Source organism: Ambystoma mexicanum, chromosome 12, assembly GCF_040938575.1.
Source record: "Ambystoma mexicanum isolate Mex_15411 chromosome 12, UKY_AmexF1_1, whole genome shotgun sequence".
NCBI lineage: Eukaryota > Metazoa > Chordata > Amphibia > Caudata > Ambystomatidae > Ambystoma > Ambystoma mexicanum.
The window spans coordinates 234,577,106-234,601,617 of NC_090936.1; the positions used below are offsets into that span (position 1 = coordinate 234,577,106).

Here is a 24,512-nt window from a genome sequence, read left to right on the forward strand (position 1 = left end):
CGACTGCACTCCATTAGGCCTCCAGCATTTGTCAACGGCGTTCTCTAAATACATGTCATTGAATTGTCTTGTGGTGAATGCCAGCAAATCAGTTGTCATGCGGCTGAGTCATCACAAGAAATCGACCTCTTATAGATGGTCTATAGGCGCAGCAAAATTGGCAATTTATTATTCTATGCGATACTTAGGGTTCTCAGTATTTGACAACCCAAGGAAACGTGCTTATTTGTATCACGGTCTAGAAAAGGTGGATATTGTAGGGTATTTTGTGGAGATTTGGGGCCTGACGGTATTTTCTTACCGCCGAAAAATAACTTAGCAACAATCACTCCTTGTATTCAGATTGGGCCATGTACAACAATAATACAGTGGACATGCATTATTTCAGCACCCAGACATGCATATTTGGTATGCGTAGTTGGTATGCGTGGTTGGTGGTATTTTGGTGAGCATAATTCCCTTGTTTTATTTGTGGCCCCAATATCCAGAATCCCTTATTTTTGCTTAGATTTTTCGTGTAATCACTAGAGAGACCTCAGGCTTGCATTTCTGGAACACCACATTTTCATTTTTAGTGTGCCACCATGGGCAATTTCTCTCTGTCTTATCTACGGCAGCGAGCTATCATGTGGTATTTTCACTATCTTATATACGGTAGTGAACTATGTCCCGGGCCTCCCTTTTTGTCGACTCATAGACCTCCGACAAACTACAACACACACAGTTAGTTATAACTGCTCATACTAAATTACATTGTGCACACGGCTGCAACCAAATTTGATGTTTACCTACCTTGAAAATGACAATTGCACTGTCTAAACATCTCCCCACATCATCATCACTGCTTTGGTAAATATAAAACACACCACCCGTCTGCTTTCAAATATTTTTGTGTATTATAAAAGTTGCATTTAAACACGATCTCACTCTTTACAGAAATAAATAAAATAGCACAGTAACAGCATTGTCTGTGATACACTGAAAAGAGAGTGGCGGAGACGAGAACTCAATTTGCAACATTAACATGTGATTAAAGCACAGGAATCTCCTTTCCTACACTGACTGAATATTCTCGTACACACTCAGCCCCCACACTTCTGTAATTACCTTATCTGTTCAGCCTGAGTTTTCTTCAGCTGTTTTCTTTCTGAATGTGGCTCCCTTGAAGATTAACCCCGGGGAAAACAAGCGTCTTTCGTTCTCAAACCGGGGTTATTGCCTGGAACTCTCAGCTTTTTCAGCAGAACAATGCTCCAAACAGGAAAACAGGTCCTTCTCCCAGCTCTCCAAATCCCGACTGTCTTCCCCCTCTCTTCAACTCGCCCCAGCAAAAACTCTCCTCACTGCCTCTAGCATGATACTTGCTATGACGCTGCTCCAATCAGAAATTAATCATGCCACATCCTCCCTCTCTACACAATGGCTCCTTTTTACAGTAACCATTTGTAACCAACTGATTTCCTGTACCTTCAAGCCCTTGGCTTCCTGAGTTATGTGGACAGAGCAGCAGAGAAAAAGAAAAAAAAATGAATGTGCGTTTAAAAGTTCACTTTCAGAGTAGGCCTATTCTGCAGTGGAGACACATTTTTATTAGTGGGTTATGTTAAATGCAGTTTTATTAGTCAGGTTAGTTATTAATAATGTTAGTTATTAATTTTCAAATGTGTCTCTTGCACCATAGGCATTTCAGGTGAAAAATAGTGTGCATTTTTGAATGTGCACGTGTGCTTTTAACTGTAAAAATAGATTTGCATCTTATATGTTAAAATCGTTTTTGACTGAATAGCCTGGCTTTACTTATATGTCATGTTAATCTGGTAACACATATAGCAATGCACCGCACCCATGTGGTGGCGCTGCATTAAAAAATGTGCTACCTGTGCAGTAGTACTGTACTCTGTGCTGTAACACGCCAAATATCCTTACAATATCCTGGTATCGCAAACGAGGAAAGTTCGGGGGAAATACTGTCAGTATTTTATGTACCCTTTGGTGGATTTCTATAAATTAAAGGTTATTCCGAAGCTTCTGTATGGCCTGGAGCTTTTATCGCCTTGTATGCAGTTCGATTGGGCTATGATAGAAGCCAGAATTTGGGGAGCGCTACTGTTTTGGCTACCTAAATGCGTGCCGTTAGCGGCTCTTAGGTACGAGTCAGGCATGCAATAATTAACGAATCTTGCAAATTGGAAAAAAAGTTTCTTTATATATGAAACTATCACTAGACTCACGAATTAACATTTATACTAAATTGGGTGCTAAACTGACAGTGAATGGACAAGAGGCTGCACTCCTCACTGCTCTTAAGAGAGCTTGGCAGATTGTAGCTGACAAACTGGGGATAGGGGAGGACATGTTAAGACAAAATCCCCTCCACGTTAAACAATTAATGCAACTCTCCGATTGGGCTGACACTATGGAGACAGTCACTAAGACCACATTATATGATCAGTTAATTTCGCACTGGAAGCAGTTAGGTAACATGGAAACTTATCTGATGCGCTTCCCGGGTCATCTATGGAGAAACGCTTACATGAGGTTTTGTTTCAATGTTCTACTGACTGGGGAAATAATGATGATAAGAGCGGATAAGGAGAAGTCAGACATTCTATGCAGAGTTTGTATGAGGGCTAATGTGAAAGAAACACTCAAACATCTATTATTAGAAAGTTCTGCTCTAATATCCCAACGGATTGCCAGTTTTGCAAAATTTGCAACAAATCCAGGTATGGTCTTGTTGGACTCAGTATGATGGCAAATGTTACATTGCAATACCGTGGGGCTTAAAATTGCTGTGGTTCGATTTCTGATGGACACATGCGGTCTGATCCAACTTTAAAAAATCCAAACGGGAGTGAATGCAGAGTTAATATCCCATAACTTTGGATATAAATATAGCTGTTCCCGATTGTGGTATTCTTTCATCTTCCATTGCTTTCTTCCCTGAGCATATGTTTATACTACTAATATTCAACTGTTTACTGGATGGCACAATTTTTTCTTTAAAGATTGTATTAACATTAATTATATTAGATTATTTGTAAATTAAAGTAGGTAGAGGTGGTATGTATTGATCATTCAAATTACATGCAGCTATTTTTTTTAATTTCATTAACATAGTCTAAGATGGAAAGTGAAGTACTTTGATTGTGCCTTTCTCTTTTTATGGTTCTGGCATACACTTGATATTTTCTGTGTTGCTTCTGCTAAACAATATGTACTTTGGATGTTAGTTTGAAATTGTATTCCTGAAATGTATCAATTTTGCGGAAAAGTAGTAAGAAGATATTTTATTTATTTGATATAGTTATGTTCTTGTTTAATTTTTAGGTTCTTGATCTGTTTTTTTTTTAGTATTTATGTGGTGGGTGAAATTGTAAATTAGTTTTTTCTTTTAAAAAAGTATTTTGCTAAAAGGTGTACATTTTTATAATGTAATTTTGTAAAGGTTTTCTTTGTTAAAACCATAAGCAAATACATTATAAAATACTCTTCCGAACACCTTTGAAGAGGTGCTCTCCAATCTTGATTTCAGTCTTCCCTCTGTCCTCATCCTCCTTGAACTTTGCTCTGCTTTTGGCATGGTCAATCATGCCATCCTAATCAATCGACTCAGTGAGTACCTGGGCATCACAGATCAGGCCCTGGAGCAGTTGACCTCCTTCTTCCTGGACTGGCCCTCCTAGGTCCAGCTTGGTTCCTTTCTCTCCACCACCCCTCCCTCCATATATTGAGTTCTCCAGGGCTTAATCCTCTCACCCTGGCTCTTCAATGTTTACTTGGCCCCTTTGGCCCACCTGATCTCAACCTTCTCTTCTAACTTTCAGTGCTATGCGGATGACACTCAGCTCTCTTTGCGACTCTCCTCAGCCTCCTCTTTTGCTAGTTCCTGACTGTCTATGTGCAATTCAGGATTGGTGCACCTCCAACAATCTCTGCCTTAATGCCAGTAACACAGAGATCCTTCTCTTTGGGAGCCCTGCTCCTGCTTTCCCTTTCTCACACTGGCTGCCCTCCTTGGGCCCCCTTCCTTTGCCTTCCTGTGAGGCAAAAAACCTTCACCATCTTCAACTCCACTCTCTCCTTCTCTCCTCACATCACAGACCTTCCCAAGAAGGTTGACTTCCAGCTGCACCTCCTCAGAGGTATTCTTCCTTTTCTCACTTTCCCTCAGAGGCTCACTGTTTCCAGAGCCCTGGTTCTCTCCAGGCTGGACTGTTGCAACAGTCTCTTCCTTCCTCAAATCTCTGCCTTCTTCAACTAATCTAAAACAGGACTGCAAGACTTATTCTTTGCCTCAAGCGCGGGGATCATATCTCTACAGCCCCAATATCTCTCCACTTGCTCCCGTTGGCTGCAAGGATCAAGTTCAAGACCATCTGTATCATCCACAAGGCTTTCTGGGGCCGGGGCCCACACTACATCCAACTCTCTCTTCCAAAATACATTCCTTCTCGAGTCCTTCGCTGAGCTATCTCCAACACTTGAAGGGTCAGATGCTTCTCCAGGCAGAGAGTGGGGGTAGATCTCTCTCCTCAGCAGGTGCCTCCCTCTGGAATGGCCTCCCTGCCCCTCTTAAACTTGAGCCGGATCACCTCAAGTTCCGGAAGCAGCTCAAGTACTTCCTTTTCTCCTGTGCTTTCTCTCGGTCAGTCCCTTGCTGATCCACCTGTTGCTGCACTGACTGGCTGCTGGCTACCCTCAGACTCTCATTGGGTACCAGGCTCCTCAATGATCAGTCTTCCCTGCACTGCCTCCAGGCCTACCGCACACTAACGGGATGTAACTCTAACCTCTACAGTCCCCTGCCAACCTGCACTTACCCAGAGCCACGCCGCCCTGGCTGCACTTCACTCAGAGCAACACTGCCCTGATTGTACTTCTCCCCTCCTCCCTTGCACTCCCCCCTCTCCGGGCACTTTGCATTATCACACTTGCACAATCTGAATGACACAAGATTTAATAAGATCGTTTGTCTTGTCCTCCCTCTGTCTTCCCTCCCTTGTCTTGTCGCGCATAGAAATACATCTGTACAGGCGCGTTATAAATGACATATATCATACGTTTGTGTGCTGTGTTTTGGTGTTTACATGATGCCCTTTTTGTCCTAACAGAGAGCAAGAGGCATAGATTTCCAACAAACTACAAACTTGGTGACTATTTCCTCTCTTGTACTTTCTGGAAGGCCTTTTTCAACTGACCTTATTTTAGGCCATTAGTTTTGCTCCATTTATCATGACAGTTAACATAGTTGGAAAAAGGAACAGATCCAAAGGATTAATGTGTAACCGCCAAGCACAAGCCCCCCTGAAACTACAACACAAGGTTTTTGTTAACACGTTCATGAAGGACTACAAGCTGGTAGTGAGGGATGGAGCATTTCCGCCAGGATTGATCCATAAGTGAGGAATGGAACATTCCCTCCAGGATGTATCCAAAGTGAGGGATGGAGCATTATCTCCAGGATGTATCCATAAGTGAGGAATGGAACATTCCCTCCAGGATGTATCCAAAATGAGGGATGGAGCATTATCTCCAGGATGTATCCATAAGTGAGGAATGGAACATTCCCTCCAGGATGTATCCAAAGTGAGGGATTGAGCATTATCTCCAGGATGTATTAATAATTGAGGGATGGAGCATTCTCTCCAGGATGTATCCAAAGTGAGGGATTACGCATTCTCTCCAGGATGTATTAATAATTGAGGGATGGAGCATTCTCTCCAGGATGTATCCAAAGTGAGGGATTGCGCATTCTCTCCAGGATGTATTAATAATTGAGGGATGGAGCATTCTCTCCAGGATGTATCCATAATTGAGGAATGGAACATTCCGTCCAGGATATATCCATAAGTGAGGGATGGAACATTGCCTCTTGGATGTTTCCATAAGTGCGGGATGGATCATTCCCTCCAAGATGTATCCATAGGTGAGGAATGGAACATTCCCTCCAGGATATATCCAAAGTGAGGAATTTAACATTCCCTCCAGGAAGTATCCATAAGTGAGGGATGGAACATTCCCTGCAGGAAGTATACATTGCTTCCTGACCCATCACTGCCATTACAACCCACTCTCCCTCCCTGGTCTGGGCACATTGCTTGTTGTTCTGCTGGAAAATATACAGAAAGCGAGTTAAGGGAGGGATGTACTTATTTCCCCAGACTAATGGGAACTGGGTGGGCATTTTTTAAATCCAATGATTCACCTATAAACTGCATTCTGTCTTGAGTAGGTAGACCATCTTGCATAGTAAAGACTCTTGATGGAAAATATATATATTAACCAGGAATACAGCATCTGAGAAGGAGCAAAATTAAAGCTTGTAATATGAGGGACTGTTACTGTGATGTCTAATATTGCAGATCCTCCGGCTCAGAGGCTGGAGGGGGTGATGCATTATACCAGCAACTCGATGCCTATGGGCTGTAGTGCGCTTTACAAATTCAAATAAATAAATAAATATGCATGATGTTACATGATCTCATATGATCCACTACAGAAACGAGCCCAAAGGGACTCTTTCCTCGCATCGAATGTGTAGTTTTTCTCCAGAAAGAAAGAGAGGGGTAGTATGAGGGAAACAGAGCAAGAAAGGAAGAACGAAAGAAAGAAGGGAAGAACATGGAGGGATGGAAAGAAAGAAATGGTATGGCGAAGAAAAAGAAAGAAAGAAAGAAAGAAAGAAAGAAAGAAAGAAAGAAAGAAAGAAAGAAAGAAAGAAAGAAAGAAAGAAAGAAAGAAAGAAAGAAAGAAAGAAAGAAAGAAGGAAGGAAGATGTTTGTGCAAAAGCACAGGTTACTGAGCCAAAGTCGACCCACGACACCAAGGCATTTGTCGAGACTCTGAGTACTATTCATTTTTTTTTTTATCTGTCTGCTCTAAATAAGAAATCCCTCCAAGCCCGGCTTGCTGTTTTAAAACAGCGGGAAACTCGCTCGCTACTTTTTTCCCTGCTCGGTACCAATGTTTGCCAGCAAGATTGCAGGGCAAGAATTTATTTTTCCCTCCTTTTTTTTAACACATATGGATTTAATTAAAATAAAACGTAAACCGCCTGGCTGCGGAGACGGTGATTTTCTGTGTTCCGATGGCGACTGCTGTTTACCGCTTCCTTGGGCTCCGGTTTGCTCCCTCTCTCTCTGCAAAGCTCCCATTAGTGTTCGGCAAAGACACAGCCCCTCTCGCTGCAAGATTAACATTTCTCCTGATTGCCCTGACGGAGGATTTATTCTCGGGGGCCCTGCTAAGGATCACCAAAAAAGGGCATATCGCTAGACAATTTTGGCAGGCTGCGTGAATTTTCTGAGCTTTTTCGGTCTTGGTTTTCTGATGAGTGGCTTCGGAGCATGCCTGGGGAATGACAGGCATCTGTGCAGGCAGGCTGAACCCACCTTGGCCCGGGCCGCGGCCATTGGCTGCTGCGCGTAATACGTCGAGGACAATGCATACCAGCGGCTGCCAATTGTAAACAGAAGGGATATGTATTCACTTAGTGCAGACTTTAGGGAGGGGCCAAGAGGCTCTGTAGTTTTATTCAATAGAGCCGTGTGCCGGAGAGTGCCTGGGCGCCTTTCGTGCTGTGCGGCTCTCTAAGCAGCCACTTACCCGCTGCCTTCCCCCGCCTTCTTGAAACAGTCCTTGCTGCAGAGGTAAGAGTTCAGACTTCTTTTCTAGATCAGGGGAAGTTCTTATTTGCTGAGTGCTGCGCGTTTTACCCGATTCACGCTCTGTAAGGGCAATGTGACAACAACAAAAATATATAAAATGTCTGCTGTCCTCGTTCTAAACGGTCCCAATGCAGCGTTTAAAGCCGGAGCTAGCAAAGGCGAAGGGGGTTACAGTGGCATACAACCAGAATCATGGAACGTGAAGGAAAACATCGCGGCTGGATGGGGGAATAGAGCGCTTCATCCTTGCAGTGTGGCTGCCCCGGGCCAGGTAGACTAGGCATGGGCTCTGGTGTCCGAGTGCTGAGCTTGGAATCCGGGGACAAGGGTTCAGTCGGACCACCGCGCCGTCGCTTGAACTAAGCAATGTGTGATTTTGAGCATATCACAGTTTTATCACTCTATTGTAAGTGTGTGCGCGTGGAGGTTTTATGCAGTCCAAAACTAGCAGGGGGACAACAGTGTGCTGTACAGCAGTTGAAGAAGGGCTATGCAGCGATGTACACGGCCTGGGGGTGGTCCAGCCTGTAGAGTAGACCACGGTATGTTTCTCTTGCAGTGGGTATTTGGTGCTTTTGGATAGCCCATATGTATTCTTTAAATAGCATCGTGTTTAACCCTTTCCTGAACTGAAGGGGTTTGTTCTATTTAAAATTCAAAAGTACAATGTGACGTCCATTTCAAGCAAAACTCACTCCCTCATCACTTTTTTTTTTTTTTTTTTTTTGTAATATGGTAGCAGCCGGGCCCCGCACCCCATCATCATGATGCTCTGTGTTCAGCATCTCCTGTTTGGGGGTGCCTTTCACTGCACAGTATAGTGTCGTTCTTTCCAAAGCAGCCGTCGTTTCTTGCCGGTAAAGGAATGGCATACAACCTGTTGCGTCCGGGAGCGCCCAGAAGTTGCACTCAGTGAGCTGATTCTGCTAGCCGAGGCACTGACGCCCTTTTTTTTAATGCACATTTTTAATACTCGGTCCGCCTTTCCGTCCCAAGGAAGTGGTTAACCGCTCGCGGAGAGTCCGCACAGCACACACACACACACGACGTGACTCAAAGAGATGTTCGTGGGGGCGGAGGGGGCCCTGTAAACTGATATGGACCAGGCGTATATCCCATACAGTCGCCGGAGCGGTATCCTCGCGGCTGTGTGTACTGGAGGCCCCCAGGGCAGCTAGCGGTCCTGCGCCCAACCTCTCCCGGGTGCCCTCCTGTGCAGCGGCCGGGCCTCCCTGCCCCAGGGAACGCCCGTATGGGTGGGGCCGCCGCCCCCAGACAGACATTCACGTCTCCGTGTCAGCCAGGCGGGTTTAGGGAGAGAGAGGAAACGGGCTTCTCGTCGCAGGCTGCTGCCGGGACAAGTAGAGGCAGCTCGGCTCTTTGTGCGAGTCTGCGAGCTGAGAGGAATGTCCTACGCAGCCTGGAATTCCCGGTGGAAGGGGCAAGCGAAAACAATCCAGCCGGGATGAGCGAGGGGAGGGAGGGGGTCAGGGGCTCTAGCTGGCAGAGTAGATGGGATAGCCTCTCGTGCACGCTATTCCATTCAGTTTGCGTATATATTGCTGGAAAGCATTGCCACAAAAAATATACATTATCTGTACTTTGTTGTGGTGCGCCCCACAGACCTAACTGAAGAAAAATAACATATTATCTAAGATTTTTCCGCGATTATTGAGCTCTTTTTTGGAGGGTGTGATGTACTTCAGAGTAGAGGACAGTTCCCTGCGTATGTCCTCGCATCTGCCAATTCCTGAAAGGCTCAGCGGGGCGCACGTCTCTCCCGGCCGCTGGGGGCACGCGCAGGAGTCTCTGGAATGCGCCATTATCTCCAGGCCCCTGGGCAATGGCTGGGCCGGCGGCCTGGGAGCAAAGGTGCTGGGCGGGTCATTCGCATTTCCAGAGCAATGTGTGCCCTTTGGCATTTGTAAAATGGCCAAAGATGTGGGGCTTGTCATAACAGAAACCACCTTTTTCCGGCTGACAGCCATGATGGATTTGAAGTCTTGCGAGAGATGGCAGGGATCGTTGCAAAGAAGGCCTGGGCAGGGGGCAACTCCCGAGTGTCCCGAATTGCAACACCGAGGATCATTATGACACATCTGCAAGACCCTGTTAGAAGGCACCCATATAATGTAGTGTAATTAGTGAGCCCCTCGACATCAAAAGTAGTCCCCAAACCAACTACTCTCGGAATACAACCGTAATGTAAATGAGACAGCCATGTGCATGGCTAACATGAATTATGGACAGCAAGGAGGTTACTATTAAACCTGAGCCATTCTATAAAGTGAGGTGTAACATAATGTCTTTTTGTATAGCACACATACTCCCATAGAGGGGCATCTTAGTTTACAGGTGTGTATTGCTACCTAATTCGAGATTCGAACCTGTGACCATGCGGTCAATCACAGATCCCTGTAGGGCAGTGGTATTCAATCTTTTTTTTATGCTGAGCACCCCCTTCAGTTAAAATATTGCTACTGTGCGCCCCTCGAGAAAAACTATCGTTGCTGCCCACCCCCCAGATGCCATATCTGCTATATTTTCAATTATAAACAGTCACTTTAATCCCTTTGGGCCCTCCTAGCAGGGCCAGACCCACAGTTAGAATGCCACTGATGTAGGGGATGCATTAGTCCACTGATCCACCACAGTCCCAGCTTGCATGCAAGCTTTTCTCTACTAGGGACTAAAGTGAAGGGGCGCAGTGGTGAATGCTAGTGTGAGTGGCCCTTCCCTCCTGGTGTGTTTTTTGGAAATGCCACGCCCATGTACTGAAGTCTTTCTTTGCTTTCAATTTGCTGTTGAGGGCTTTTTTTTTCTTCACCTGCACTTTCTGTTCCCACCTCGAGACAATTAAACCTGATTTATGGGTTTCGTTTCTAACACCAATCGCTGTGATTGGTGCACAACTGCATCTAATGGTATTCTTGGCGTATTATAATTAGATGTGTAGCCATGCCCATGCATTTTCCATTGGATAGATACACTGAAATATGCAAAATTATAGGCCTAGAAATCAATCTATTCTAACCCTTGAACTGAAAGTTCTGCCAGGGTGGAAGGGAGACTTCCTCTTAGAAGATTGCTCATATACATAGAAAGACAAAAGCAGAGACTAAGTAAGATACAGAAAAATACTGATTCAAAAGATTCCATTCATAATGTGTCATGAAGTCATCTACTTTGAAGTCCAACACGCTTCACCCCTGTTGCTGTGAGTTAGAACTTGTTGTGCTGGTACTTGGTGAGTGTAGATGTTGGAAAGATAGCCAAGACGCAAACGGAGTCTCCTAGCACCGGATCACTGAAACATATCCGCCTCCATGCAATTTACCGGCTGCATGGCGGTAGCGCATGCTGTCGCGCCCTCTCTGCAAGTGACAGGCATTCCACGGTGCAGGGTGCCCATTGCACGAGAGAGCTTTCTCATCCGAGGCACTAGTAACAGCTGGCCTCCTACGCCTTCCATGCAACATCTTCTGGACAATGAGATAGATGTCTTCAAGCATGAGACAGCGTGGAAAAAGCTGCTTTAATGTGACATACAAGATCACATGATCTGCTAACATGGGCTCAACGCATCGTAGAATAAGCTAAGCATCATTTTAGAAACCAACTTCCCATTGAGGCCACCGCCCTTATCATCCATCCTTGTTGTACCCAAACCATGCATATTGTCACATTTTAAAGCCATTTTAAGACTCACAAACCACTTACCAACTCTGCTCCATTCTAAGTGCATTGACCCCATCCTTCATCCTTGCCTCATACGCGTGATGCTATCTGTCCAAACAGAAGTAACGCCTTTTCTAATTTTAACCAAACGTATTTCAGATATACCAAAACTGCAACAAATCCCATTAACCGAATCCCCAAACCACCGGGCTCTCAAAAATCTTCCCCAGCCAAATTCTTGGGGCCCCATTGCTGCCCAACCCTATTTGAAAGCCTGTACACAATCCCTAACCACCAATATTATAGCGCCCAGAGACCGTACAGATAGCACCGAAGTGCGATATGAGACCGAATTAAATAATCTAAAGTAATCAATCATTCTAAAATGTAGAACCTGTTGAACGCCATCCTCTCAAAACATGTTCAGCTACTACTTAATCTCTCTGTAGGCCACTAACCCTACACCACGTATTCATTTCCCCCTTTGTCAGCGTTCTTCTGCTTCGGTGGACTGCTATTGGGCACGTGCACAGTTGCCTAACCTCGTTGGCAGCTATTCCCTCCATTCCTGGTACTTATCTGGCCAGTACTGTATTAAATGAACCAAACCATTGAGTAACATTGGATCCTGGACCAAGTCATTTTTTTAACTAAATTAGTCAACAACATTTCTGGAATGGGGTCTTTTTTCTATCATATGCAACAACATCATCAAAAATGGCCCAATACACCCTCCCACCCCTCCGCCACTTAGGAATCAATCCCTATAAATTCATCTTAACCCTCAATCACACACCATTCTCTCTGCCTGGGATCAGTCTATTCTTCCATGAATTGTCAAGCTGCCCGTACCGCGGGCAATGATCTTTGCTCCTGTTCCCCCGATGGGAACGCCATCTGCAGGATCAGGAATACATATTCGGGTTGAAAGAACCCGTCTCTGGGCGTTGCAGGATTTGAGGGCATGGAAATTAAAATGCTGCCCTTCTCCTCCCTTAACCTCCTTACCTCTCCTTCCTGTAAGTCCATTCTCCTGCCCTCCTATTCCACCCCTGTCCATGCACCCCAAAGGCCTTTCCTCCAAACCCAAGTCCCGCAAACACTTTCTCAGCACCCACGCTACCTGCAATGCTTTCACACCCATTCTATCCTCGTGGCAACACATTGCTCACCCCACTTTTCCTCTGTACACAGCCCTTTGCAGAAAAGCCAGAAAAGATCTACTGCCACCCCATCAGTGTATTCTAGAAGAATTCATGCCCCGCTTCTCTGCAATCACACTGTGCAGCCAGCAGAAGTCTTTGCACCTCGTCCTTCGACAACTCAACCACCAGCACCTGGAAACCACCAACCCCTTTTCTTTCCTACCAACTAAGACACTCAAAATGCCCCATAAAACATCTACAAAAAACAGCCCTTTAATAGGCGTCATTCCCAAACAGAAGAACATACACCCCCCTACCGCTCCTTCCAGCCTCATGAGCAGGTGAACCAACGCCCGAGAGCTGTTCTACTTCTTAGTAGTGCTATCCCCAGCCCATCCTAACATCATACTCCTTCCCATGACCTCAATGACAGACTCAAACCTCCAAACCTTTCACACCATAATCATTCTTGTCAATTCTCTGTCCATAAGGGTCAAGACCCATCCCGACATCATTCCTTAATCTGATGCTGGCAGCCTAACGATCGCTCCAACACTGTGCCCTGCTACTTACAAAATCCTGCCCGCCCCTTTGATAATTCAACACTGACCACTGTGCAGAGATCCCTCAGTTACCCTCCTCCCATAATTGTTACGGCATCCTCATCAGTAAGTCCTTTGTACCAGGCGACAACCCGCAAGATCGGTATCACGTTGAAGCCGCTGTGTATACCACTGTCCCAATCTGGCACGGTACAACGTCCTTTAATCGCAGGATGTTTTTTCGTGGGGTTTTATACTGCACATTTTTTAATGAAAAAACCCATCGAATTGTTTAGGGGGGTGTTAGAAAATGATATATATGGGGTGTGGGTGTTTGGGAATAGATACAAAAATTAAAGGAAATGGGGAGATTGGGGGACCCCCCCACAAATAATGGGAAAAAAATTCAATGTTTTTTTCATTAAAAGATTTGCAGTAAAAAACCCTGCGAAAAAACATCCCGGGATGAAATGACATGGAACCTCTGGCACGTGCCTTCCTCTCAGCATGATGTTCCTTGCCAAACACTCCATTACAAAAAGCCTCCGCAACTTCAGAACGCTCTCACCCTTCGCGATGGCTTATTCACTTCCCTCAACAGGCCCATCAGCTCCTCCCATCTTCTCTCTTGCCAGCATCAAGCCCCGGTGCCCCTAATCTAGCTGCGTCCCCGAGAATGACAGCCACTCGAGTGGACTTTCATCTTCTCTGGCGCCAACTGTGCCACCATGTATCCCATCAGCCGCCCATCCCTCTAACAAGTCCTCACATGCCATCGTCTCCTACTATTCCCACTGGCAAAGAAGTAATCACCCAAGCAATGGAACACCTGGTCGATCAGTCCCTTCCTTGAAGCAAAAACCCCACTGAATAAAATGCTATATTGCTCAAATAAAGCACAAGAGTCTGGTCATCCGTTCAGCAGCACCACCGTGCTGATAAAATCTACCCGCAAACAGCCTCCCCAACACCCAGGTACACATTGGGTGGCCTAGCAGGAACCAGAAAGCTAACTTGACAGCAGACATAGACATGTGAGCCCCTAGGCCACTGCTGAGTTCCTTCACCACTGCCCGACCCACCGTATGTCCATCTTCTGCCAGTCATTCACTGACTACTCCCCTGGTGATGTCAGATGGGGAATTCACTGTTATTTCCCCTGTCACATTCTTTGTGACCGGCACCAAGCAGAAGATAATTAAATAATGAAATGAGGAAGTGGCCAATCCAAAAACACTGCCATTCTCCTCCCGCTCATCTTTTTGATCAACTCCTCCTTCATTTATTTATTTAATTTAATGTGATTTCGTTTTTTTTTTACAAAGAAACATTTTTCACATAATTAAATCCCAATATAAGACAAATCATACATCGTACTTGAGACTTAAAACTGTATCTAAAAAAAACATGATAAAACCAAACAAAACATTCCAATTTTCTACACAAATTCAACCTTCCGTCTTAATAACAGGATATTTAATTGTAGAGGTACGCCGAGCTATACAACAATAGCATAAGTTGCAAACTACTATGATAGTACAATAAGCAGAGCTAGATTTAATCGTAGTACATTGGTCATCAGGCTCAAATTCATCATTCATGGCCCATGCATTCCACTGCCATCAGCCAGACCCGATACCCTGATAGGTGCAAGCCCGCATTTAATGTGTTTCTGCATTGCTGCCAAAAGGGTACTTCTGTGATAGAATCTAAGTGATGCACTTCTCCTTGATGATACCGGCCTCTCCCTAGTGGACATTCTTTTTTGCCTGCATCTTCTCATCTTTGGTCCTTTATACCCTACCCTAAAAACCATGCTGAAAAGCCTCCTCCCACAGCCTTGCACTTGCCCTGCCCCGTAGTACCGCTTCCTTTGCAAAACCATCTACACCCTAACTGGAGTATGTGCCCTTCAATGCCCTTTTCGTTCCTGACCGTTTCCCACTTTGTATGTTTGCTTCCCCGGTCCATGATGGCCAAGCACTCCGTAACCGGTGCCGTTGCGCGTAGACAGCACGCCCCTCCCCAGGCAGGATGCCTTGAGAAAGGGGCGATACACCAACGCTAAGCCATTTGCTGTATGTGTTGATGGTTCTAGACATGCATGGGCTATCCCCTGCAACCGTACCCTCATGCCTGCCTCACCCTACAATGTGCGGCATCCTTCCCCATCCTTTGACTTGGATAATGCCACTCTCGCATTGTGTCTCTCACAGTTGACACTGCATATTTTGTACACATAGACATCCAATTTCCAAGTTCCCTCTCCTGATCCGGAGACTGTTTATAGGTCTTCAATTCCTTGTGTAATAACAAACTACACATTTCCCCTTCTATGTCTTCTCTTTTCTTGCTGTCATAAGGCAAACACCAACTTCGCTATGTCAATTTCCAGAAATGTTGTGCCCTCTTCCCCTTCTTCCTGTTTCTGTCTGACCTCCCTTACCTTCCCGTGTCTCGTCTCGAAGCCCTCCTTTTCACCTTCTTAGCCCTTCTCCTTTCTTGTGCTGAAATCTTACATCATCCCTGTTTCCATGACCACCATTGCACTAACACCCCCAACCCCTTTTCAGATCTGCCAGAGCATCTGGAGACCGGGCAAATGAAGGCAGTGCCCTGCATAAAGCCCAGTCACATAACATGTCCGCTGGAGGGTGAGGGGGGAGAGCTCAGGGGCAATGTGTTTGTCTTGAAAGCAAGACAACGCCACGCAACACTCCCGCGCTTAGACACCAATCTCTGGTATTAAGTGCGTTATAAATGAACAATTATACATTATAAGTCTGCATCTTCCTTTTTTTACCCACCCCATCCCTAAAGGGCCGTCCTTCTGACCTGGGCCACTCCCCTTCCACTGGCCCACCTGGCCCTCACCTTTGGCAGCATCACCCCTCTGCTGTCCTTCTCTGAGGCTGGTACCATCCTTACTCCCCTGCGCCACTCCCATTGCTCATCCTCCAGTCCATCTCTTGGCCCCATACCCCATTTTGCTCCTCTGACTGGCTCTGAGCACTGCTGTGAGACAGAATAGGCCCATTCTCCGCTCAGCTGATGTCCTTTCTCCCTGTCCACTGCTCCAATAATATCTGTTCCCCCCCTTTACATTTTGTCCCTCTTCCTGTCCTCCAACTTTCCCCGCCATAATTGGTCCTGTCCCACTTCCCATAGAAGGGGCACATTTACTTCAAATCTTTCTCCTTATTGGTACATAAATGCATCTTCTGCCTTTCATTTGCCCCTATCTACCCAATCTCCTTCCCTGTTCCCATTTTGGGTCACTCCCCTCCCCATCCCTCAACATGTGCCACTCCTTCTCATAATTCGTTCCACTTGTTCTAAGTTGTGCGTCACCAAACACAGGCCTGTCTTTGTTCTTCCTTGACAGGAGGAGGTCACCTCTGAAACACCTCTTTTCACTGTTGGCATTCCATCTCATGCCCTCCTATCGCTCCTTGGGTGGGTCCTTTTTAACACACCCTTCCCTCTTCTTGCCAAGGGGCTGCTATTAACCCAATTTTATCGCTCACGGTCAACCCTTCTAACGCATGTTACATCACCGGAAAAAGCTTCTTCATCTGGGCACAGTTACCAGATGACTCCACGTCACCGGGGACACCCCATTCAAGTCCTGGGTTCTCCGTCTAATTTAGTTTGACTTTACTTCATGTTATTCTCCTGGGGTGACCCAAGACTCCCTGAGTGAATTGATGGAGGAACTAAAGACAGACACTGCACGAGGTGTCTCGTTAGGAAAGCTTAGCCGTGGTAGCCGTGGATGGAATCCTATCACTTGCAGTGTTTGCCCGGGGGTGAGCGGCCTTCGGTGTCTGACCAGCAGGATAATGCGTGTTCCACCTGTTGCGTGGAAGAATGTCTTCTGATTATTGCTCCCTTCGACAGCCTGGCCTTTCTGCAACCGGCAGGGAAACAGCTTTTCTGCACTCTCTTCAATGTCAAAAGGTGCTTTGTGCAAGGCACACATGTCATTTACCTGACTTCATAGTGCTGTATCTCTGTGTGAGAGTGCAACAACTGCACAGCTCCGACCAAAGTCAGGTGCCTCCATTAAAATGGCTTTGGATACATGTTGCCTGTATGTGGTGACTAGAGGGTGAACGGTAGGGTGTGGGGGGTCTCCCAGTTACCTACGCCAGCTTGATGCGGCAGCTAGATTGCGCTGATGTGGGTTGGGATGTGAGTAGTGCATGCAGTGAAGGACTCGGGCTTTGGTATTCCTGCAAGCTTGCCAGATGTGCTCATTTACACATATGCGTTAGCTTTTGTTGGGATTATTTCTTTCTGCGCCGGTTTGGGGTAGAAGTGAACTAATAATACATCTACCCACTGTGGAAAACCTTGGGGGGGTTGGTGCAATTTACAGACTGGGTCTTTCAATGGAACGATGAAACAACGTCTCCGTGGGACAAAAAGAGTAGTCCAAGGGGTTAATAAAGGGAAAGCGAGTGCTCTGAAGATGGGCGTCGGATGTCTCTGCTCACCTCTGTAACTGCTAGTAGACTGACCCTCCTCTTTAACTACTGCATGGAATGGAATGAGAGCGTGCCTGTGCGGAGATTAAAAACGAGCCTTTCAAAGCAGGCAGCCGTCGAGATGTGTAATTAAATGCAAGGCATGGGTGTCCTTCAATTACCATTAAAGGCTGAACATTCTGACAGAGCCTATTTTAGGGCGCACATGGGAGAACTCGTTGCTCCAGTTTTAGTTTAAGAGCAGGCTCTGAACCCTGTGTTTCGAAGAGTAACCACATTTACAGAACCTTTAATCTATGTTTTACATCATGTGGATTTTTTACATTTTATTTTCAATAGCTATGCTTTCACATTTTTTTTATTTTCTTTTGCATCATTTAATCAAATGACCCAGCATGGTAACTGGTAGTTTGCTAACTGGTGCAGGGCAGAAGGCAGCAATACACAACATGTGGCATCATTATTATTGGGGGTTCACATAGTGCTTCGTGGCCAACTCCTCCAGGGTCTGAGCCCTTGTGCAGGAATCGAACCACTGCTGTATAGAGCTGATGTTTTGCCACGGCGAGCCCTTGGTCCCTGAGCTGTATTCCCAGAATGGCTTTATAGCTCATTCATCGATAGGTTGCAAAACGTGCTCATGTTGTTGAGCACTGTCACATTTCCTTGGCAGTATGCAGGGTTGCAAAATGTGCTTTCTTTGCTGTTTACTTAGAAACTTAAATGGTGCGGTCTGGGACTGGGGTGATGATCCCACCTGGCCAATGGTCGGGCATCTGCAAGTCGACTGCAAACAGGTCTTGGTTCCCCATGGACGTTGCTCAGGGGCGCTCTTTGAGATACAGGTTTTCGTTATTAGAAACCTTCATGGCCCTGGGGAGCCAGGGACCTCTTGCGTGCCAGCGCCCAGGTGCATCACCGGCCCGCGTGCCAGACACGGGCCCTCGCCTCTTCCATCCAAGGACCCTCACCCCACTCGGCGTTATTTCATTTTAAGGCATTTTGACAGCTGCACAAGGTAGTTAAGCTACACTAGCGGAGCATTCATGCAGCAACTCTCTGTATACTTCCTTCCTCGATTCAGGGCATATATTGAGACCCAAAACCTCACGAGACCGCAAGTCTGTCATTTATGGTGCTAAGGGGGGCGGGGGAGGGGGCGGGGGGTGAATGAATTCAGCACGAAGTCGATGAATCCTGCTAACGCAATCATGTCTGAACCACGCGTTATTATGACCTCAGTGATTGCAACAAATAAAGCCAACCGTGGAGCAATAGTGGACTTCCAAGCAAACTGATTAGATTAGCTTGGTGGCGGTCCGATAGCACAGCGAGTAGAGCGCTCGCTTTGACATCAGTGCAGAGCCTGCTGACACAGGTTTGAGTCCCGGCAGACTTGTAATCCTTCCGAGGTCGATAAATGAGCATCACACACCGTGGGGAAGAGTAAACAGCGCTCAGATGCCCGAGGGTTCGTAGCGCTAAATTAAAATTATTATTGATTTGTATCACTTGACGTTTGGGACTTGGGACAGAATTGAAGACCGACCTTCAACACTGTGGGCCTCATTATAAGTCAGGCGGTAAGGGGGTAAGGGCGCCGGTAAAGGTGCTGGTGCTGTCAACCCCGTACCGCCTGATTACGAGGTCCCCTCGCGGGACCCGCTCTGCAGGTCTGGTTTTACCAGACGTGCAGAGCGGGTCCCGCGAGGGGAAGAGGGAGCAAACAACGGGCCGCTCGTAATCGGCCCGTTGTTTGCTCCCTCTCCCATTCCCATTCAGTCCTATGGGGGCTGAAATGGGAATGGGGAAGGTCCAGGCCCGGGTTCCTGAAGGGAGGAATTACCGGGCCCTCCGAACTCGGAATGGTCCGGTAATTCCCCATTCTGGGAACCCGGACCTGGACCTGATTGTGGCGGCAGCCATGCCGCCAATAGCGGCATGGCTACCGCCAAAGTCGTAATCACGGCCTGTGTCTCTGGTAGGCAGGGCACTGATCTCCGTGCAGTTAAACGTCCCTCCGCCACCCCATCTGTAATGAATGGTATCTGCAACGCAGCAGTGTGAGCATTCTATGGATACTTTCGGTAAATATATTTTTGATCAGACTTGACGCAAACAATCATTAACTACAAAGCTTCTAATTCATGCGTGACTGTACTGAACGTTGATCTCTTATTAAGTTGACATAGAGGAAGGGAAGCCAGCGTTATATTGCCTCACGGTGCGCTGCGTTCAGTACTTTGTCCCATGTGAGCAAGAGATGAATTTTGGATGAATGCTCAAATGTATGTGACATATGATAAGCAAAGGTCCTCTGCTTGACAGTGCTAATTAAAGCAACAGAACAACACAAATGCCCTCCTCTCGGAAGACTGTTGCAAACATTAGCATGTTGGGGAATTGTACAGTTGTATTAATTGGTATGTACAGGGAGGAAAATAACTTTCGCGAATGGTATTTTTTGTGAGAAGGTTCATTATCAGAAAACAGGGTTGGAGAGTAACCCAGAAATATGCCATATTGGCTTGGAAGGATTAGTAATGAAAATAGAGAGCAAAACAAAGGAGAAACCACCCCCAAAAGATTCTTTTCCACTGATAGACTTTCCTTAAGTTGTCCTGCTTCCAATGCTGTACACGGAACCCTAACACACCTGCTTTGGTTCAGTGTCTGTAGGCCATTCCTAGAATCTAAGGTTTCCCCCACTTGGAAAAGTCCTGTCTGTATTCTCAAGGATGGGATGGAGGCTGAGTCACCAGGTATAAGACTTAAGATGGATAGAGGTCTAAAAAAAGCAATTGTATGTCCTAGGATAACACATAAATCACGAGTGTCTTCTACGCTAAAGAACTAGAGGTCCAAAATCTGTCCCTAATCTCTTGTAGACCTACTCTTAAGGGACTGGTGGTCCAAAGGCTGTCCCATTTCTTAGGCAAAAACTAAAAGTTCCCAGGGAGCCGTGTGCTCCTGCGCGCTTCTTTTGCAGACCTTGCGATGTGGAGGTGTGGTTGGGACACTCGCGGGTTCCTCAGTGAGTCAGCGTTGTTGAGTTGATGAAATAGAGTGGCTTGTTTGATGGTGAGGTTGTCTCAGAGGATGAGTTGACAGCCTCCTACCAGATGTCTTTGCCAGGAAGGACACTGTGACTGCAATTGTGCCTACTTTGTCTGAGGTTCCTTTCTGTTTCCCCAGTGCAGGTGTTCCCATTCCCTTTATGAGTTGCTTTGGGTAAAACCTTCACCCTCTACCTAAATCTCAACTCTTTTCATGAGGATTGTTTTTATTTGACAGATCATTTTTCTGCTTTTCCAGTGTCTAGGCTGTAGCTCCTATTTAACTTTCTTCTTCTTTACATCTCCCCCCACTGATATCAGTATCTGTCAGGGTGGCTTACAACCAGCTTCAAAGCTCTCTCCAACGCTACCTCAAAATACTCTGTACCTTTCTCCTAGCCTCCCTACAGCTTTGGCTCTTCTGGTCTAGTGATGCCCTGTTCGCTGACTGCCTGTTACGGTGACCCTTTTGGCAAGGCCACACTGTTGCGCCTTCCTTAGGATGCTCAATATATTCCGTCCTCTGCTCTCCCCTCCTCGCCCTCAGTGCTTGGTTTTCAGTTGAACACCATCCTATCCCTCTTCTCAGCACCTATACTCTGAGCTCTGTTTGTAACATTTGATACTGAGTTTGACTGGAAAATGGTCTCAGGTTGGGTCCTAAGAGTTGGATCTATTTTCCTGTCAGTATTGTCTTTCTGGGTTGGTCCATCCTGTCCTTCTATTTCTATCCCTTCCTGCCAGACTTTGAGCATCTCTCATGTTGTGTCACTTTTGGGGTCTTCTTTGGTGAAGGTTCAGAGGGCTCCCAGTGTGCTCTCCATGTACCTCCGCCAGAGGTTGTCCCACAGGGCGGATGTCTCCTCCTGGCCCTCACAGCTGTTCACTCCTCCTTTCTGTCCAGGCAACAGGTGACTTTGTCTCTGTTCATACTTTTTGGTCTCCCAAATTTTATCCGCAACAGAGGTATTGTTGCATGAAGGCTCCAGTGCAAGGAATTTTACCACCCTAGGCAAACTGTATCCTCGATTGGGTCAAGACTGAAAAGTTAATTTTAGATGGATGTATATTTAATCCTGGCTGGGAGAGTGGCATGACCTCATGCGTACCGCCCCACCCCCCCTGTTGCCAGTTCCCAGGCTCCAACCTTGGAATTTAAAGAGATAATCAAACCAGCCTAAGAAAATCATACTGACTGTTATTTAAAGAACTCCAATATGTCAAATAAAGAAGAAACAGAAGTTTCAGCGCCGACGTCCTGACCGACAGTAAAGCAGTGTCCACAACACTGTCTTGAGTAAGAAAACTATCCAGCAATTGCAAGGAACTTGAAAGGTGCGCTATAGACAAAAGACTTGAGACTGCTTTGAAGGAAAGGGTGTATGGGGCAGCAGACATGCATGGTCAGGGGCGGGGAGGGGTGTTCTGCCCCACCGCTCCAGACAAATATGAACTCTTCCAATTTGGTGATCCGCCATTTAACATTGTGTTCAAATTCTAACAAACAATAAAGTTTTGCTAGTTGCTACCAGTACTGAGGCAACTGTTGGCTGCGACTAACCTGATACACACTTAGGAACATATACACACACCCTCTCTCTCACATTCACTCCCATGGCATGCTCTCTTCCATACGCACACACGTACACACACATTCTCTCTTGCGCACAAACATACATGCATATGCTAATTCTCCCTTCCATACACACATATCACACTCACAATACATACTCACAACACATATGCATGCACTTTTTTCTTTCTTATAATCTTGCCACATCACGCGCCAATGGTGTATAAAATGCATTCTGTATATTTTTAACTATCTATCTTAACCTGCTGCTGGTGACTGCTTAAATCTCCTAGAGGATATGTCGTCTTTGATAGTGCTGCGCAATGCTGGGCGAGTAAGAAAACTTGCAAAAAACCATCATTATGAACAGAATTCCTGACCACTCCTTATTGTCTAGCAAAAGTTGTAGAGCGTAGCATTTAATCACCACCCCTCTAAAGCCAATCATATGCACCAGTGAAAGCAAAGTTCTTAGAGGGTGAGCACGGGCTCTCGCAAAGCTATCCAAGTGCATTTCCAAATGTATGTAACTGTCAGTGGGTGTGTTTCCATTCAGAATCTTTATTGATCAAGATACAGGGGAAGCTGCACTGAACATCCGCCGAAGTGTAAACCAGACGAGTGACAGTTACAACCCCGCTGCCTGTGCCAGTTACACAGAAAGCCCATACACATTGACAGCCTTGTTTGGGTGCGTTGTAGGGAGTTGAGCCCTAGCTGCGAGAAGACTCATTTATAAAGGGCCTAAAGCAAAGATTTGCTCATTCATTGAAGGCATGTCGGGGATCGAGCAGAGGCAGGTTGAATGTACGAGGGCATACATCTCCCTCATACTCACTCGATCATCGATAGGAGGCGAAGGTAAGTAACTCCATGGCTCTGCACTGTTTTTCTAGTCCTGCACGCTGAACCCTCATTCAATGAACCCCAAACGGGTTCTGGGGTTTTGGACTTGGTTAATGCCAACTGGACGTAAGCAGCACCAAATAGGCTGGAAATTAGTACTGTCAGCCTCGAACCGACGTGCTTCCACCGGCTCCAATTTCCTCTTTCTCTCTTCTACCCCAGTTTGGCTATTTCCACCCCGAGAAAAAGAGGCAGAACAATTACAAGACAATAGGGCACCTAAAGTTAATGTGCGTGTGTCTGAGTCTCTATCGGGCAGGGCAGACCCATGGCCCATGGCGGCAGGATGCAGCTAGTGCAGGGTTGGCAACAGACAGTCCGTAAGAAAAAGAACATTAGCACGAGCCTCACGAGGGCACGTGTGGTGGTAATCATTCGCAGGTGCGGCCTTAGCTTAGCACAGCACCACGCCGATGTCCACACCCAACTCGAACCTCATGGTGCCTGCTGTGCTACCTGCTGCTGCAGACAGTGCTGAGAGCGCCGCCTTCAAGTAGTCGAGTCGGCTTCTATCTTTGCTCTGATTTGCTTGCAGGTTACATCTTCATTTGATTTCTTCATCCTAGGACAGTCATATCTCATAGGTTTCCCTTCACTTGTAATGATTTGCTCTAAAATATTCTGGTGGACCGCACTTTACAATTAAACCACATTCCCACCAGTATGCAGGAGCAAGCTAATGCACAGAGGAATACTTGCAAGGCCTAATGAATAGGATGACAATAGGGACAGACATCATTATCGTTTAATATTTGTGTTTGAGAGCCCCGAGTGTATCTACCAAGGAAAGTATTGGAGCACGTTGGAAGACTATTCAAACAGAATAAAGCTTAATGGACACCACCTTAAGAATATTTCATGACTGCATTGGCTGTAACATATACATTACAATTAATCATAGTAACATGTGTATTGCTTTGTGTTGGAGATGGTGTCATAAAATGTTGGCAGATTTCTGATAATGATATGGTAAAAGTTAAGTACCTATAAGATTCATTTTCGATTCTAGCAAGTGAGACGGTAATATATATATATATATATATATTTTTTTTTTTTTATTGAACCATTGTTTTAGTTGATAATTCAACTTTTTCAATATAAAACTTAAAAATTACAGAATCATTACATCATCACGAGACAATTCATAGGCAGCTTAATAAGATTAGCAAAAGACAATAAAATATCAGAAAATTCCAAAGTTCCAGGTTATAAGCATTTCAGTTCCACAGGTACATTACATCATCAAGAAACAATTCATACAAAGCGTAAAAATTAATAAAGGCACAATAAGATATAAAATAAGAAAATTCATGAGTTCCGGGCTATAAGTATTTCAGTTCCACGATTCAATTATAAAATTATAATACAAATCTAGCTAAAACCATTTAAACAAAAAAGTGGAAGCACCACTTAAGATTTATAAATATTATGAATTAAAAGATCATGACTTTC

General features: G+C 45.7%; 1 protein-coding gene across 8 annotated transcripts in view; it reads left to right on the forward strand.

The window, feature by feature from the left end:
- The first annotated feature begins 7,339 nt into the window (after nt 1-7,339).
- CALD1 (caldesmon 1) overlaps nt 7,340-24,512 on the forward strand; it is a 669,061-nt gene continuing 651,888 nt past the window's right edge. For 5 of the 8 annotated variants that reach the window (XM_069628358.1, XM_069628360.1, XM_069628351.1 and 2 more), the window contains exon 1: nt 7,517-7,652. The gene's annotated coding sequence lies outside the window, so the exon portion shown is untranslated. Of the gene's footprint in view, nt 7,653-24,512 lie in introns of all 8 variants that reach the window. The other 3 variants (XM_069628357.1, XM_069628356.1, XM_069628359.1) reach the window with 3 other exon arrangements.